At 38.6% G+C, this 7,278-nt stretch overlaps 1 protein-coding gene across 2 annotated transcripts in view; it reads left to right on the top strand.

The window, feature by feature from the left end:
* The window catches only part of hibch (3-hydroxyisobutyryl-CoA hydrolase), a 28,052-nt gene that overhangs the window by 3,967 nt on the left and 16,807 nt on the right, over positions 1–7,278 (top strand). The window lies entirely within an intron of this gene.

Here is a 7,278-nt window from a genome sequence, read left to right as displayed (position 1 = left end):
TCTGATTGGATGAAATCTGAAGTGACAAAGCATTGTTGCTTCCACTGGTTGTTCCCTCCAGGTGTCAGATATGGTTGGAATTTGAATTGGTACCTTTGCCCGACAATAAGCACAATGAGACATCATTCAGACAGAGCTGCACAAATGCTAATTAATCAGGAACAGCTCTGATCGCAGATGTCTGTAATTTATCGATATTGTTTAACTCACCGGGTCAGAGAAGATATCTGGCTCTTGGATGAGTTTGTTCTCTTTTACATTTCATGACCTTGACAGTGATTTTATTCGCCTGCAGCCGCCAGTATCTGCTGGGTCATTACTCATCGTGTGTGTGTGTGTGTGTGTGTGTGTGTGTGTGTATGAATGTCGGTGTCCCTGTGGTGCAGAGACGTTTGAAGCCCTAACAAGCCCTTTTGCACAACATTGAACCTCACTGTTCAAATACTGCCCATAAGGGTGCACTATACACTTCTGAAATGTCTTCAGTAGTATTTTTACAGCAGTAAAATCTTGAACAGGTGGTTCTGTCTTAATGGATTTTTTGGGGGTGTGTTATTTGTTAAGTTGAGAAATGCATTGTGGATGGGGAGTTTTCTGACATACAACAAACAAATTGAACTAAGTTTATTTGTATGTTTTATACTCGACTGCAGATTTTAGTTATTCTTATGTGGTGTTATTGAGTCTTTGATAGTCATCATACTGTAACCCAGATCAAAGCTTTTAAAAATAGTGTTCAGACTGTTTTTCTTCTTCTTCCGTCTCTGTCAGCGTGCACTATAAAAAGAGTATGAACATGTATTCAGCGCCTCCAGGATTTCGCAGGCTTAAAAGCCTGATTTCACGACAGCTTTTCTAAAAAAAATTGCAATGCGTGTTGTAATGTCTCAGGCAGTTTTTTTGCAATGAAATTGCCGGAGAAAGTGAAAATTGCAAAAACCAAAGACATTTTGTTCCGGTGAGAATGAAATCGCAGTGTTTGGACAGGGTAAACGTGAGAGTTTTGCCTAAGTTTGGGGAAGTATGGCTCAACGTTTTGTGCAGGAAACTAGAATGACTACAACTTTTATGGCAGTAGAGGGACTGTTGTTTGGAAGTGTTCACCATTTCTTGGACTTTTAAAAAACAGAAAAAGGAAATAAAACCCAATAAATGCAGCCTTTTTTTGTTGATGTAGTAAATTCCCACTACACAAATTCACAGGGGGTTGAATATCTAGAAGCTGTGAACCTAAAAAATTCTCTTGTTTGCTTGTTTTTCCAGTGTTTAGACAGCCGTGATGATAATGACACCCCACTTGCCAGTTTCCTTTCTACGAGAGACGGAAGCTATAATTTATTTGTCAAGAAAATAATGAAAAGAAACAGTGTAGGCTAACGAGCAGTAGGGCTTGGTTCTGATGTATGTTGCACCATGTTGTGTGGTTGAAGTCAATGCCATTCATTGTCCCAGTGGAAAACCTTAAAGGTTATATATACAAAATTCTCTTGTGACTGGATGTCGCACTAGAGCAGCAGCTTCTTAGACCAATTAGCCGTGATATCGCTATCGCTCGCCACCAGACTCCATAGACAAAAGCGTTTTTAGTTTTACTTAGAATATAATGGTATAATCGTCTCTGTTAGTCTTTTCACTGTTCCCACAGTCACCAACTCTTGTTTAGTCAAAATAAATCCTTAATCCACCGATGTAGAAGATTCAGTCGCTCTCGTCAGTTGGAAACAGAGGGACTCACATGCACTAACATGCACGTTCAACCAAACTGACTTTGTAAACAAACCACAGATGGGCTGCGATAGCAACACAGGCAAAGGGCAGAGTGTAACATCATTCTCTGCTCAGGATGCTATTACTCCACTAAATCTTTACATAGCAAATACTTGTTTGTTGCTACATTAATGTGTTAAATCTCATATATATATATATAGCTGTGATGTTGGTGGACTTACAAAACAATATTTTCTATGGATTTATGGTTCTAGGAATAAAGTAATTTAAAGTACACCTCATCTATCTGTCATGTTAGCACAGAGAGGACACTAATGTTGACGCAAACCATCCTCAGGGTGATTGCTGTTTAATGTGCATAGTGGTTCAAAACAGGCTAGTTCTATATATGGAAAAGTCCAAGAGCTACCAGAGTCCCTGTTCCCGGATCTGCACTGAGCTCAGGGCAGAACTCCCACGTCGGAACGAGTATCCTTGCATTAGTGATAACAAACCACCAGGGAGTAAAGACATGAAGTGTTCTTCAATCTGTGTCTGCTGTGCTTTGCCTGTAAGCAGATCTCTCTCTTTAGTTTTAGAGTTTGCTTTAAACATTTCAAACATTTACATAGTCACACTATTGTGCTGCTTCCATTCAGAACGTGCTGTTTCTAAGTCAGTTTGTAACAGGGGTGGAGCGGCAGTTGCTGCTCAATTGATGGATATTTGTCCAGGGCTGTCTGACTGTAATCTCTATCCCCTGGAGAACACAGCATTTGTTTGCTAATGTCTCATCTAATGAGAAGACAGTGAGAGCCAAAAAGACCTCAGGGCAGATTTTGATCCCTGCATTATGGTTCTCATCTTTCAGAGCCTGTGCAGTGCTTGTTTTGAAAGTGAATACTTTGTGCAAGAGTGATGTGGAAAGTAACGCCACTGTTGTGCATTTTCAAACACAATCACTTTCTCTTTAAGTGTTTGTAACTATTATCCATCACTTGTGTCCCTTCAGGCCGGGCGCCTGCATGATCCGCACATGTGGCACTAATAATTTCTCATTTTGGAAAAGTTGACTCCTCTGAAAACTATAATAACATTAGGGAGAAATTTCACTCTCTGCAGAAAGTATCTACTCTACATCATTTTAATAGATTTCACCCAACCTTTTCTATCAATATTTGGTTTATATCCAGTAAACAAAATATCATAATGGGGACTTCATGAAGTCCTTCATATTCTTAGCCAGTGTAAACTCTTCCAGCCAGGTTGTAAATTTTGCAGCCTATTCTGTTTGTAAGCATGAGCTATAAACACCGTCTGCACGCTTTTGCACATTTCCACTGTTTACAGCAGGATCTGGAGACATGTTCTTATATGGTGCTTGGTGGTACCACACCAGTATGTAACAATGTTCCACTACTTTTATGGTGAAACTCGGGTAATGGGAGATTAAACGGCCCCTCGTTCCTCTGGGTGCTCATCAGATCATCGCAAGACTGTTTCTGTTTATTCTTCTCTAATTTCTTTATTTTATTTTCCTCTCTCATAGTAAATATTCTTCTTTTCCACCGTTGTTTTCAGGTCGAGTTATTTCTACACTTCAGAGTAAATGGCAGTGGTTTATTTTGTCTTGTGTTTTAAGTTTAGTTTGCATGATTCATTCAGTATCTAATAATAGATTAAGACAAGAGGAAGTCTGGATGATTTGCTAAAACTTTACACATGTTGAACTCTCAAATGGCCAGTTTTAATTAACTACATTATAAAACAAACAGTGGTATGAAAAAATGCAGCAAAATATGTAAATGAACAAATTGTGAAACCATTCAGTACTTTATTAAAACGTAGTTCATTATTATAAAATGCATAATAACATGTTTATTGTAACAGGTTCTTAATAGAATAATTTTTTTATTTAATTACAGATCATTGGGAGACCTTTTAAAATCATTAAATACAGAGGTCATTTTTTAATTTTGAGGTATAACTAATAATATTAATGATGGCCCTGTTCCATTCAGGTGTCCCAGTAAGCCGTGACAGTGAGCCATCATTAATAATATCTGGACCCTGTGACTGAAGCAGCTAAATGGAATTCAGCCATCATTAACTTTATCATTAGTGTCTCTAACTCTGCAATCTATCACGAAAATTATCAGCCTTTCTAAAATATGAAATGTGTTGGGTCCATGTTTTTAGATAAATGAGCATTTATGATTTAGAATTCAAAATCTTCAAAACAACAACTAATTTATGTTGTGTAATAGTGCAGCAGAATGTACTTGCACCATCATATTTTGGTTTCTTTCATAACTGAAAAAGCCTCTATGCCGTTCAGCCCTGTGTCCTGCTGTTATTAAAGACATGGACTCACTTATTTAGCTGATCTGGTGACAAAGGCTTATAGGAAATGGGATTTTTACAGTTTCACAGTTTAAATACATTTTAAACAAACTGTATGACATACAGTTGAGTCAGCATAGGCTGAAAGGCTAAAGCCACAAAAAAGTAATCTATTCAGTGTGTTTATATATGTAATAGAGGATGAGAAAGTGATTTAGCAGGATTTGAAATGAATACATTTTGATTTCCTGTTTCCATTCTACAAAGCTAACTTGATTTGTGAGAGAATGAACCCAGTGCCTCTCTTTTCTCCGAGCATACGTTCTGACGTGTTGCCAAAGCACAGTCATCGTATACTTCATGTCCTAGTCTGACAGAAGTCACAGTCTGTCTCTTTTATGTGCGTTCTTTTGTTTTTTGTATTTGGGATCTGGTTCTTCCCAAAGAGCAACTACTCCTGCAGAGGTCTGTTTAGTCTCCAGTGATCAGATATTTTTAATCCTCTGTGGTCATTCGTCACACAACCTTAAGGCAAACCCTGCTGCACTGGTCTCTGGCTCTGCTGTTGCTGTTTTTCGCTGTTCACCAAGAGCAAGGTCAACACACAGTCACTACTTGTTGGTTGGCACAGATTCCGCACTCAGACCCCTTTACTCTTTTCACATTTTGATATGTTGCAGCTAAAATCGTTTAAATTAATTTTTCCGTCATCAGTCTACACTCAATACCACCATAATGACAACGCGAAAACAGGATTGTAGATCACCTGTGGTAAGTTCAGTTGATTGGACATGGAACACACCTGTCTTTATAAGGTCTTATAGCTGAAAATGCATATCGGAGCAAAACCCAAGCCATGAAGTTGAAGGAACTTCCTGCAGAGCTCAGAGACGAGCACAGATCTGGGGGAGGATATAAAACAACAAATTCTGGAGGTTCCTAAGAGCACAGTGGCCTCCATAATCCTTAAATGGAAGAAGTTCGGAACAACTAGAACTTTTCCTAGAGCTGAACATCCAAACTGAGCAGTCAGTATATAAGAGTATATAATACTCTTATAATCACTCTGGCTGAGCTTCAGAGACCCTGTGTGGAGACGGGAGAAACTTCCAGAAGAACAACTATCACTTGCAAGTAACCCGACAGAAGCCTCTCTCTAATGAAAGACACATAAAAAACTCTCAGACTGTGAGAAACTAGATTCCTTTTTCTGATGAATCCAACAATTTAACAGTTTGGCCTCATTTATAAGCATCATATCTGGAGGAAACCAAGCATGGCTCATCACCTGCGCAGTACCAACCCAGCTTGGTGGTGGCAGCATCGTGCTGTGGGGTCATTTGCAAGCAGGAGGGCCTGCAGAAGATTGACTAGTGACAAATTAAAGTAAAAACCTGAATGAATGAGAGAAGAAACATGATAAATGCCTTACAAGAGGTCATTGGAAACACAGTTTTCAGCTAGTGTAAAGTTAGTTAGTCTCAGGTTAGAGACATTGGCTCATGGCAGAAAGGTTGGTACTTCTTTAGATGGTGTGACATAATTTAACTTGGCTTTAAAGCACCAGCGATAGCTTCTCAGTTATCTTGTTCTTACTTCTTGCTATAACAGCCACATTGTTATACGACGATTTTGTTTAACCTATGTGTAGTTTTGTTTCGTTTTTTTACTTTTCTCCTAGCTAACAGGAGCTAGTTGACTTCCTACTAAATGAACTGACTGAATTCCTACCAGTTTTTGTTGTTGTTGTTTGTTTCTGTGGTGAATTATTCCTTATTTCAAAGCTAATAGCTAAAGTAATAGTAGTTTTTGGGGGTTTGTGGTGAGGAGTTTTTCCTTATCTTCTAGCAGAGCTTTGATGGTCATCCCTCTATGTAGCCAAAAGTCATCTAATTTTCAAACCACTACTTTTTAAAGCACTTTCCTCATAGACCACCATTATAAAAGTGACAACCTAAAGCTGTTGACATGACACCGAATTTTAAACCATTCACCAAGATTCAATATTTGTAAAAGTTTCCCAGAGCCTAGAAAAGCTAAAAAAATGTGCGTAACAACATCTCGTGAGAATAAAGAAATGTTTCTTAGCAGATATTCTGCTGCACAAGCAGATTTACGTGACTTGACAATGCCCCCTTGACACAAACCTGATCATCAGTATCATTCCAGCCTCGTCCTCATGTGGACTTGAACCAGGGGATTTACCTGATGACCTTCCACAGTCATTAATCACCTCCGCTGATACGTCGCTGACATATTGGATTTTTCTCTGACCTCACCAGTAAATGACCCTGCTCTTCGGTTCAGTTCAATCACAACAGAGTCCCCTGTGTGTGAATGATTGCTTAATTAATAACACGTCTTCCAGAGTACTGAAGGTCAGTGAGGTAATTTGATTACTTTCTACTGTTGGATCACATCCCCTCCAGAAACAGGACAGAATTTATTATCGTTTTTTAATCTTGAGCTGAGTAGAGTATCCATCGTGTGTATCTCTTGCTTTATGACTGTTGTTTTTATTGTGTTTTTATTTTGATGACACCCACATTGTTAATTCATTTTAATACATTTTATTGAATCATCCTGCATTTTCTCATTAACAGAAGATGAAAATGAGAACTCAGTCTTCCTTGTCTCTTGCAATTTGGATAAAAGGCAGTTAGATAAATATAAATTAAATGAATGACACTAAACTCAGGTGTTAGCAGCCACCCCATGCTAACCCCTCTAGATCCGCCCGTAAATGTCTGGTGTGTAACATTAATGGGGGGGGTCTATTGGCAGAAATGGAATATAATGCATAACTATGATTGCATTAGAGTATCATTAGTCTAAAATGAGGCCATAACAGATTATTATCTTCTACCTTCTCTATAATTTCCTTTTATAACACGTTATATAATAAATCTAAATTATTAACATTTGACATCAAACCACCACCAACTGAATACTACTCACCTTCCAAGCATGTAGGAGAAACTACAGTGGCTGTAAAACCAGTGAAAAAAAAACAAAGGATCTATCTAGAACCAGTGTTTGATTTGTGCATTCTGGGCTGTTGTAGAAACATAGTGGACTCTTATTTTCAGGTTGATTATACACTAATGAAAACATACCTATGGTTGTTCACCTGGCGGGCAGTACAGTCGGTTGTGGCTCAGAGGCAGAGCGGGTCGTCCACTAATCGGAAGGTTGTTGGTTTGATTCCTGGCTCCTCCAGCACACATG

The sequence above is a fragment of the Morone saxatilis genome, unplaced genomic scaffold, assembly GCF_004916995.1.
Source record: "Morone saxatilis isolate NCDOM2014 unplaced genomic scaffold, NCSU_SB_2.0 Contig5, whole genome shotgun sequence".
Lineage (NCBI taxonomy): Eukaryota > Metazoa > Chordata > Actinopteri > Moronidae > Morone > Morone saxatilis.
The sequence above is the reverse complement of the archived record's forward strand: the minus strand, read 5'-3'. Positions and strand labels throughout refer to the sequence as shown.